At 36.7% G+C, this 12,052-nt stretch overlaps 1 protein-coding gene across 1 annotated transcript in view; it reads left to right on the top strand.

Annotated features, from left to right (window-relative positions):
* The window catches only part of LOC108296961 (tumor necrosis factor receptor superfamily member 21-like), a 38,593-nt gene that overhangs the window by 23,836 nt on the left and 2,705 nt on the right, over positions 1 to 12,052 (top strand). The gene's annotated exons all lie outside the window — the stretch shown is intronic.

The following is a 12,052-nucleotide window of genomic DNA, read 5'->3' as shown; positions in this document are numbered from 1 at the left end:
TTTAAAACTTTTTGGAGTGACTTTATTGTCTCATTTTGCACACCAAGGAAACAATGATATTTCCTTGTCAGTTAGATTATTCATTATAATGTTTCATCAGATCTTTCACTCTTGAAAATTGTCAGTAATAAATTAGCCAAAGCAGCTTTAAGCCACTGTTACTTACAGATAATTATTGTTTTACTCTGATGCGCTCCTGAACATTCTGCAATCAGCTACAGTTCGGAATTCTTGTCTTCAACTAAGTAGTGTCTCAGAGCCCTAAGGACTGCGCCAGAGACTTCAAAGTGTTGATACTTCAAAGAATATTCTTGGGTACTTCTGATGACATCCTGTCAACAACTTTAAAACTATATCAGTGGGTTGAATCAAGATTTTCAGAACTCTTTAGTTGTGAAGCAGATGGGTTCATGAGAGTACAAATCCAAGATGCAGAGGAACAGGAATTAAATGGAACTGAATAAACTAATGAAGGATGATTGCAAGTCATTAGAAAAGAACTGCAAAAAAGTGGGAGAGAGTGCTTAATGCTTAATGGATAAATATAAAAGCATAGTTCTGTTTCAGGGACTGTGAGAAACAGGAGTTTTGGTAGCACTGATTTTAATGCTTATATAAGTTTCTTCAGTGCCCCTGAGGGCAAGACTAAGGAATAGGAATAGTTGAATTAATCTTAATTTTTTTCTATATTATATTTTGATTAGGATAGCCTCAGAAGAAAGAAAAAGGGGAAAGGAATCCATGGTAGCTAATGAAGGAGTGGTTGATTTCATGTACTATGAAGCCTAGTTTCATCTATTTCCCATCTCCACATCCACCTCTGATTGTTTTGAAGCAAATCTCAGAATTATATATCACATGTAAATAATTACTTATTTCTAAAAGATAAGAACTATATTTAAAATATTTGTTGAAATTATGTTGGCTTATGTTAAATAAGCCAAAATGTCATATGACTTAAAAATTCATCACTTAAAAATTCATCACTCCTTAAAATTACCAAATATCCAGTGTTGAATTTTCAGTTATCTCATAACTATCATAATAATCTTTTAGCAGCTGTTTGTTTGAATCAAGATCCAAATAAGGTCCTGACATTAGGATTGGTTGATAAACTCACGTCTGTTTTAATTTGTAAGTTTCTTCTCCAGTTTTTCCTTTTGTAATGTATTTGTTGAAGAAACTGGGTAATTTGTGTTATACAATTTTCTAATGTCTGAATTTTGATTATTGCATTTCAGAGTTAATATTTACATTTCACTGTCCCCTTCATTTCCCATAAATAGTTAGTTGGGTCCAGAGGCTTGATCAGATTCAGGTATGATTTTTTTTTTAGGAGGGGTAGGAATACTTCATTGGGTGGTATTGTCTATTATATGTGTGGTTGCTTCTTTTTGAGATGTTTGTAGCAGTTGATGTAAAATGTGTAGATGGATTAATTAACTGGGGTTGCAAAATGGTGATATTCTAATTGTAACATTCCTTCTTAATTTATTATCTGGACTACTTCTATAAAGGGAAACTTCACCTGATCAATTATTTGGTTACCATAAGATACATATAATATTCAGGAGAGGCAAGACAAGTGTTGAGTTTTCCCTTTATCAAGTTTCAAAATGGTATTGTTCACTAGCGGCTTTCAATGATGAACAATTCACTTACTTAAACCTTCATTATTATTAGAATGATTAATATGTTTTAGTCCGTGACAGTTATTATCTTTATGGGTGCTCAAGTTGTTCCTTTTTGACCTGTAGTAGTCTGTTCAAGTTGGCTCCTGAGTTTTTTGACATGGCCCCCACTAGTCCAATAATAGCTTTTTTATTTCTGAAATGACAAGGTGTTCCAGGCTCATCTTGTACATTTTCTGCACCAAACCTTAAATATCAGCAAGTAACACTGTTTCATTTTAGAACAAATGGGTTTTTCAAGATCACAATCAGAGTACTGGGAGTGCTCTTTGTTTCTGGGATGGTCATTACTTTTAGGTATTTTCAGTGGACAAAGATAGAAACTTGTTTAAAAGATAAAATACTTTATGAGTTCACACTGACACTAAAATTCAAACCCCACACCACAAGTTTTAAATTAACATTTTTGATCTTACATCTATATCTGTTTTATTCAATGTTGTGAATCTCAATTCTCAGTCACCAGGAATGACATAAATAAGAGCTGTGTGAATTTCGTTTTCTGTAACTGCATTGTTCATTTCTCTAGTGCATTTATAAAAGGTGGTTAATTTTCCCATTGTTAAAAGCACTTTTATATGTTAGAAATATTAACATTTTGTTGGAAATTGTTTTTCTAATTTTGCCAGGATATTTTTCTTTGCTTATAGAGCATCTTCTGTCATGCAAATTAAAAAATATAATAAAATTTATCTATCTTTTCTCTTATTGCTTTTAGATTTCAAGTCAGAGTTAGGAAAGTTTTTCCTGTTCCTAAGTTGTAATGTAATTTATCCATTTTTTTAAGTATATGTATGTTTTCATTTTTCACACTGAAATCATTTTATCTATGTAAATTTTCCTTATTGTATGGTTGGAGAAATAAATACAATGCTTTCTTTTCATCAAGTGGCTTTTTAGTTATTCCTATGCCAGTTATTAAGAGGTTTATATTTTCTTTACTGACTTCAATTGCAGCCTGAACAGAAAGGTGTAGATGGCCTGACCCCTTTACCCTTATCACTTCAGTGCATGTCTACAAAACTTCCGACTACCGTCAACTTCCTTTCTTTACCTGAGATGTTTTCTTTTTCTACCAGAACCCATTTTGCCCACACATGGTGGGCTATAAGTACTTGGAAACGAACCCACCACAAAAGCAGACTGCAACTAATGACTAATAAAAGTTGGTTACAAAATAAGCCTTTGGAGGAATAACCCTGAGACGTGTTCTGCCCAGAATTACCAGCAGAAGTAAGCTCTTAGTACACACAGAGGTAACTTGCTTGATGATAAACGCTTTATTGGCTACTTTTTTTTTTCTGTTTCACTTTCTCACTCCCTTATTGGTATTTGCTAGGATTACTATGTTGTAGTCCTGCTTACTACCATGCTCCCACAGTTCTGGGTTAGCACAACCCTAAGGCTCCACAAGCTGGTCTTCAACCCAGATTTATCTCAATTGTCAAACTTACTTGAACTCTAAATCCCCATTTCAGGAGCTCCTTCTGGGGAAACCCAAACTAAGACCTTACTTTATCATGTACTACATTTGTATATTGTAATCAAAATTTCTACTATTTTCTGGTAGTCTGTGTGTTTATTCATGCTCCAATACCATATTGCTTTAGTTATAGAGGCTTTATGATGAGTGTCAAAATCTAGCACTAACAGCTTCTCCTTGCTCTTTTGTCTCAGGGTTTGCCTAGCTGTGTTTCAATTTTTTTTTCCTTTAAACTTTGTAATTACCTTTTCTAGCTTCAGGAAAGCTAGAAAAAGGAATTATTATTTTCTTTCTATCTGTATTAGTCAGCTTGGGCTGCTATAACAAAATACCATAGACTGAGTGGCTCAAACAACAGACCTGTGTTTCTCACAGTTCTGGAGACTGGGAAGTCCAAAATCAGTCACAACTGATTCAGTTACCAGTGAGGGCCATCTTCCTGATCTGCAGCAACTGCCTTCTCTCTGTGTTTCCATTTGGTGTAGAGAGAGTTCTCTCCTTTCCTCTTCTTACAAAGCTGCTGCTAATTCCATCATGAGGGCTCTATCGTTTTTGATCCCATGTTACTCTAATTACTACCCAAAGATCCCATCTCTAAAAACCATTACATTTAGGATTTGGGCTTTGAATAGGAATTTTGGGGGAATACAATTTAGTTCATCGCATTCTACTCCTAGTCCTCCCCATATTTATATTTATGCCTTTCTCACATGCAAAATGCATTCATTTCACCCTAACAACCCCAGAAGTCTTAACTCATACCTGTATCAGCTTTTAAGTCCAAAGTCTCATCTAAATATCACCTAAATCAATTACGGGTAAAATTTGAGGTACAAGTAATTCTGATGCAAAATTTTCCTCCAGCTGTAAGCCTGAAAAACTAGACAATTTAAGTGCTTTCAAAATGAGTGGTGAGACAAGCATGGGATAGACATTCCTATTTCAAAGGGAGATATGGAAAGAAAGAAAGGCGTGATGGGTTCCAAGCAAGACCAAAATTTAACAATGTAAATTCTACTAGAGGTTAAGGCTAAGAATATTCCTCCTTGGGTCATTGTTTTGCCTTCCAATCCACCAGGGTTGTAGTCCTGCCTGCTAGGCTCTGCTCAGTAGAGGCCATGCTCCCAAGGTTCTGAGTTACCACAACCCTAAGGCTCTGCAAGCTGGTCTTGACCCCAGATCTATCTAAATTGTCAAGCTTCCTTGAACAAAATTGTTCAAAGTAGTTACATGATTTGAAAACAGTTCCTTTATTTTAATGTTTATATCCACTTTGTAATTTCTAATTTGAGCTTTCTCTACTTCATATTTGATTCAGTTAACTGTCCAGTTAACTGTTTGGTTAATTTTTAAAAATTTTTTAAATTTTTAAATTTCAGATTTAGGGGTACATGTACATGTTTGTTATAGAGGTAAATTGTGTGCTCCAGGGGTTTGATGTACAAATTATTGTATCACCAAGATAATCAGCATAGTACCTGATAAGTAGTTTTGCAATTATCTCTCCTCTCACCCTCCACTCTCAAGTAGGCTTCTGTGTCTGTTGTTGCCTTTTTTTATGTAAATATGTACTGAATGTTGAGCTCCCTCTTGTAAGTGAGAGCATGCAGTATTTTGTTTTCTGTTCCTGCATTAGTTCACTTAGGATAATGGACTTTTAGCTCCAACCATGTTGCTCTAACAGAAATGTTTTCACCTTTTTTATGGCTGCATGGTATTCCATAATGCATATGTACCACATTTTCTTCATCCAGTCTACCACTGATGGACATTTCAGTGGATTCCATGTCTTTGCTGTTGCAAATAGTTCTGTAATGAACATAAGTGTACATGGGTCTTTATGGTAGGACAATTTATATTCCTTTGGGCATGTGCCAAATAATAGAATTTCAGGATTTAATAATCATTATAAGTTCTTTGAGAAATCACCAAACTGCTTTCCACAGTAGCTGAACTAATTTCCATTCCCACCAGAACTGTATATGCTTTTTGGATCCGAATGTTCTTGTGTTTGGTGTGCATATATTTAGGATAGTTAAGTCTTCTTGTTATGTAATGTCTTTCTTTGTATGTTTTGATCTTTCTGATTTAAAGTCTGTTTTGTTTGAAATTAGAATAGCAACCCCTGCTTTTTCTGTTTTTCATATCCTTGTTAGATTTTGCTTCATCCCTTTCCTTTGAGTCTATGGGTGTCATTGCATGTATGATGGGTCTTTTGAAGATATTGTACTGTTAGGTCTTGCTTCTTTATCCAACTCGCTACTCTGTGCTTTTCACTTGGGACATTTAGCTCATTTACATTCAAAGTTAGTATAGATATACGTGAATTTGATCCTGCCAGCCTATTTTTAGCTGATTATTATGCAAAATTGTTTGTGTGCTTGCCTTATAGTTTAAATGGACTATATGTTTAAGCATATTTTTGTATACTTTTGTATACTAACTGTATTTTGTATACTTAACTAACAGTCTTCTCCCCCCCGCCCCCATATTTAGCACTTCTGTCAGGACCTCTGGTAATAACTAATTCCATTAACATTTGTTTGTCTAAAAAGGATTTTATTTCTCCTTCACTTATAAAGCCTAGTTTGGCTGGACATAGGATTTTTGGTTGAAAGTTGTTTTCCTTAAGAATGCGGAATATAGGATCTTAATCTCTTCTGGCTTATAGATGTTCTACTGAGAGGTCTTCTGTTAGCCTGAGAAGTTTCTTCCCCTTCTCTCTAGCTGCCTTTAGCACTTTTTCTTTTATTTTGGCCTTGGGGAATCTGTTTACTATGTGTCTTGGGGATGGTCTTCTTGTGTAATATTTCACAGGGATTCTCTGCATTTTCTGAATTTAAGTGTTGACCTCTCTAATGAGGTTGGAGAAGTTTTCATGAATGTTATCCTGAAATATGTTTTGCAAGTTGCTTGCTTTCTCTCCCCCTCTTTCAGGGACACCAATGAGTCATAGAGTTTGTCGTATTACACAATCTCGTTATTTCTCAGAAATTTTCTTCATTCTTCTTTATTTTTTATGTTGGTCTAAGTTATTTTAGGAAGCCAGTCTTTGAACTCTGAGATACTTTCCTCACATTTGCTGATTCTCCTATTAATACTTGTGATTGTATCCTATAATTCTTTTTTTTTTTTTTTGAGACAGAGTCTTGCTCTGTCTCCAGGCTGGAGTGCAGTGGTGCAATCTTGGCTCACTGCAACCTCTGCCTCCTGGGTTCAAGTGATTCTTCTGTCTCAGCCTCCCAAGTAGCTGGGACCACAGGTACTTGCCACCATGCCAGAATAATTTTTGTATTTTTAGTAGAGACCGTGTTGGCCAGGATGGTCTTGATATCTTGACCTCATGATCCGCCCACCTAGGCCTCCCAAAGTGCTGGGATTACAAGCATGAGCCACCGCGCCCGGCCACATTCTATAATTCTTAAAGTGACTTTTTAAGCTCTATGGGATTCCTTTGGTTCTTTCTTAAAGTGGCCATTTTGCCTTTTATCCCCTATATTATTTTACTTTATTCCTTAGAATTATTGGTTTGGGTTTTGACTTTATCCAGAATCTTGATAATTTTTGTTTTTATTTATATTCCTACTACTATTTCTGTCATTTCAGCCTGGTTAAGAAGAACCATTTTTGGGTTACTAGTGCAGTTATTTGGATTTAAAAAGACACTGTGGCTTCTTGAGTTGCCAGTGTTCTCACACTAGTTCTTTCTAATTTTTGTGGGCTAATGTTTCTTCAGTCTTTGAAGTTGCTGTCCTTTGGATTTTTTTTTAATCCTGTTTGTGTCCTTGGGTGTTTGATTGTGTTATAAGTTGTGTTTATTCAACTGGCTTCATTTCTGGAAGATTTTAGGGAACCAAGGCTTAGCGTAGGACTCCTGGGCTGTGGTGGGGTGCATGCTTGTCAACTGTGCTGGTGGGCATGGTTATGCTGGCCTCCATGTGGGCATTCACAGTGATGGCAGTGGTGGTTCTGCACATGATGCAGTGGGGCCTTAGCATATGTGCATGTGCTCACCCTGGTGATAGTGTCAGCTTGGTGTACAGAGCTGTTGGGTTCAGGGCTGGTCCTCTCCATGCATTCATTTGTGCTGGAGGCAGTGGTGGTACAGGGTGGGATGAAGGACCCCTGAGTTCCATGTGCAGATTCATACCAGTAGCAGTGTTAGCATGGGAGTGAGGCACTGATGGCTATGGGGCTGAAGCTCTCCAACAGTCAGACACACTCTGTCAGCACAGGAGCTATAATGCAGGCCCTCAGGAGACACCCAGGCTGGATATCCAAAGCTGCACTGCAAACAACCATGTTCAGGCTGAGGCCCTAGGAGAGGCAAGCAGAGTGGGTTGTGCACAGGTTGGACTTCCCTCATCTCATGTACAAGATTTTCCTGGCCGGATGCGGTGGCTCACGCTTGTAATCTCAGCACTTTGGGAGGCTGAGGTGGGCGGATCACGAGGTCAAGAGATCGAGACCATCTTAGCCAGTATGGTGAAACCCCATCTCTACTAAAAATACAAAAAAAATAGCCGGACGTGGTGGCATGCGTCTGTGGTCCCAGCTACTCAGGAGGCTGAGGTGGAAGAATCGCTTGAACCTAGAAGGCGGAGGTTGCAGTGAGCCGAGATTGCACCACTGCACTCCAGCCCGGTGACAGAGCAAGACTTCGTCTCAAAAAAACAAACAAACAAACAAACAAAAACATTTTCCTGCTCTGTTTCATTGCAACAGTCACCCTGAGGCTAAAGTCTCTGAGGGGAGCAAGATGAGCTTTGGGAGATGGGCATCCCTAGCTGTGTTCCACTACAGATGCTCCCACACCAAGACCCCAACAGTTGGAGTTCTGCTCCTACCACCTCCCTAAGCAAATCTCCCTGGGAGCTCGTGTCTGTGGGGGTTGTGGGATTTCCAGCTGTCAAGATTCCTGATACCTGTGGGAAGAATCTGTCATTCTTTGCCTGCTCAACTCACTCCTTCCCCAGGAGTCAATGAGGACCAGGATGAGTCCTGGTGTATGGTAACCATGTGCAGGGTTTCTAGCTTCTTCCTTTAGCCCACCATCTGTTTCTTTTTTTCATCCACTCTCAATGGCTTCCCTCCAAATACCTGCTTAGAGTGTGCCAGTCTTCCTGTTGTTCTTCCAGATGTTCCTCCTGATTGTGTCTAGTCAGTCATCTTGCCTCTCTTTTCTAGCTTTTTGAAATGTGTTTAATTAATTTATTTTTAATTCATATTGATGTTGGTGTTTTTATATAGGTTTTCATTTTTTTTCTTCTTTTTTTAAATTTTACTTTAGGCTCTGAGGTACATGTGCAGATCATGCAGGGTTGTTGCATAGGTGCATATTGTATCCGGCATTTCTCCCCATGTTATCCCTCCCCACCCTTCCCACCTCCCACTGTCCCTCCCCTAGCACCCCCAACTACCCCCAGTGTGTGACGCTCCTCTCACTGAGTCCACGTGCGCTCATGGTTCAACACCTGCCTATGGGTGACAACTTGCGGTGGTTTGTTTTCTGTTCCTGTGTCAGTTTGCTGAGAATGATGGTTTCCAGATTCATTGAAGTCCCTACAAAGGACATGAACTCATCTTTTTATGGCTACGTAGTATTCCATGGTGTATATGTGCCATATTTTCTTTGTCCAGTCTATCATTGATGGGCATTTGGGTTGGTTCCCGGTCTCTGCTATTGTAAACAGTGCTGCAATGAATATACATGAGCAGGTGTCTTTATAGTAGAATGACTTATAATTCTTTGGGTATATACCCAGTAATGGGATTCCTCAGTCAAATGGAATTTCTATTTCTAGGTCCTTGAGAAATCTCCACAGTGTCTTTCACAATGGTTGAACGAATTTACACTCCCAAACTGTGTAAGAGTGTTCCTATTTCTCCACATCCTCTCCAGCACCTGTTGTCTCCGGATTTTTTAATGTTCGCCATTCTAACTGGATTGAGATGGTATCTCAACGTGATTTTGATTTGCATTTCTCTAATGACCAGTGATGATGAGCATTTTTTCATATGTTTGTTGGCCTCATATATGTCTTCTTTTGAAAAGTGCCTGTTTAAAACCTTCACCCACTTTTGAATGGGGTTGTTTATTTTTCTTTTGTAAATCTGTTTTAGTTCTTTGTAGATTCTGGATATTAGCTTTTTGTCAGATGTGTAGACTGCAAAAATTTTTTCCCATTCTGTTGGTTACCAGTTGGCTCTAATGATGGTTTCTTTTGCTGTACAGAAGCTCCGAATTTTAATTAGATCCCATTTGTCTATCTTGGCTTTTGTTGCTATTGCTTTTGGTGTTTTAATCATGAAGTCCTTGACCATGCCTATGTCCTGGATGATTTTGCCTATCTTTTCTTCTAGTGTTTTTATGGTGTTAGGTTTTATGTTTAAATCATTAATCCATCTGGAGTTAATTTTAGTGTAAGGTGACAGGAAGGGATCCAGTTTCTGCTTTCTGCATTGGTTAGCCGTATAACATAGGGTTTAACATTTCATGTTTTCTTTATTATTAAATTTAATACATTATGTCATTTTACTATCTATTTCCCACTTGACTAAAACGTTGTTTAATACTGTGCTTTATCTTAATTTTCTAGGTGGAAAAACCATTTTTTGGTGGTGAGAGGACTGTTAATTTCTTGTCTTATTGCATTATAGTCAAATAATACAGTTTGTATAAGATTTATTCTTAGAAATTGATTGAGATTTTCTTTCGGGCAAAAATATGGGTAGTTTTTGTGAATGATTTATGGTTATTTGAAAATAAAGCACGTTTTCTATAAGTATGGTTTTTAAGTTGAAGTTATATTTAATATATTTCATTGATTATCCCATTTAATTCTTCTGTATTGTTACTATATTTTCCACTTGATTTGTATTGAACAGAATGAGGTGTATTAAAATTCTTCTATTATTTTTGTATCCCTTATAGTTTCTGTTTTATTAAATTGTTGCTGCTATTATATGCACAAATAATAATAATAGTAATAATAAAGATAACTATCATAACATTGTGAATTTTAGTTACATTGTAAATCATCCTTGTTCTTTTTGAGGCTCTTTGTTCTGAATTAGGTGTCAAAATTGTGAGTCTTGCTTTGTTGTTATTTTATTTCGATTTACCTGATATTACTCTATACATTTTTTTTGTTTGTTTTCTACCTTTCCCTCTCTATCCTTTCCTTGTGGTATTTCCATTATGTGTATATAGATTGAAATAATCCTACATCACACTGATTCTCTGTTCATTGTTTAAAGTTTTTTTCTCTGTGTTTTATTTTTATAGTTTCTATAGCTGTGTAATTAAGGTTTTACTGGGTTTTCCCTCCCTGCACTTCACCTTGGAAACACTGAAGGCTTTATGCTGTATTTGTCAAAACTCCTAGAACCCTACACTATAAGTAAATAACTTTTCTGTATGTAAATTATATGGTAAATTATAGGGCTCATCTTATTTGTTTTCCTTCTCTGAGGGATCACGGTCTTTTGTTGCCTGATGCCTCAAATCTTGGAAACTATTATTTCATATGCTTTGATCATTGATTTAGTAGTTTCACATAGGAGAGTAAATCTCCTCTGTTACTTCATCTTGGCTCAAAATGGAAATTATCTATGTACATTTCAAAATCAGCTTGATAATATCTACAAAACCTTGCTGGAATTGTGATCAATTGCATTGAATCTAAAGATCAATTTGGGAAAATTGACATCTTGCCACCGGTATTGAGTCTCCCAATATGTAAACTTGGTAAAGCTATCCTTTTATTTAGCTCTTAGATTTCTTTCAAGTCTCTTGTAGTTTTTAACATATAAATTTATATATGTATATATGTTATAGAACATGTGTGTGCAGATATATGTTTGTGTATGTATATGCACACACACACATTCTGCACACATGTTTAAAAGATTTACTCCTAGGTAGTTCATTTTTTGAATAATTCTCTATTGCATTATACTTAGGAGAAGAAACCAGATTTAAAAGGCTAATTCCTGTATGATCCTTTATATTTGATATTTTAGAAAGGCAAACTATAGTGATGAAGAACAGATCAGTAATTGCCAAGGGCTAAGGGTGGGTGGAGAGTTTGACCATGAAAAAGTAACATAGGAAAATGTTTTGTTAGGTTATTTAGCTGTCCAGTACCTTGGCTGTGGTGGTGGTTCCATGATTCTCTGTATTTGTCAAAACTCATAGAACAATACACAAAAAAGAAAAAGAAAGTCTATGCATCCATTAAAAAAAAAAAATCCTCTGGTGAACATTTGTTTCAGCAGGACATCAATCCAGTTAGGTTCATACTGTAAGTTCTGTCTCACACTTTGTGGACAGTGGTGTCAATATTCAGTGTAGAACGAAAAGCATTTGCTTATGCCAGTTTGGGTTTCTATCACATTGTGCACCTTTGAAATAACCCCAGGCCTTTTGAAGGTTTATAAATAGTATTAGAGTATCCCTGCTTCAACTCTTTCCTTTATGAAATTCCTCCTGCTCTCTTCAGCCTGAAGGATTTTCTTTTCCTGGTTCTCTGGCCGCAAAGACATTGTTTTCTTAGAGTTTTAACTTCCTGAGATGCTAATGGACTGTTCTGTAAATGGGGCTCCCCTTATGAGTTAAAGTTACCAGATAAAAGCAGAAAAAAGGGAATGACTCCCTATGTATGGATTATTTATTCACTTTGACACTTCCCAGTCTGCCTGCTTTTGTTTACTTTCCAGGGTCTTCATATAGTTGCTTTTTGTTGTTTTTTTCAATTTTTAAAAAATCTTATATTTAACAGGAGAAACAGGATGTATTGGGCTTGTGTATGAAAATTCTTTTTTGTGACTACTTTCATGCAAATGTAGGATTTTACTTGTCATCTCCTGTATATCT

Source organism: Cebus imitator, unplaced genomic scaffold (genome assembly GCF_001604975.1).
Source record: "Cebus imitator isolate Cc_AM_T3 unplaced genomic scaffold, Cebus_imitator-1.0 Scaffold756, whole genome shotgun sequence".
Taxonomy (NCBI): Eukaryota; Metazoa; Chordata; class Mammalia; order Primates; family Cebidae; genus Cebus; species Cebus imitator.
Note: the sequence above shows the minus strand (reverse complement) of the source record. Positions and strands in the feature narration are given on the sequence as shown.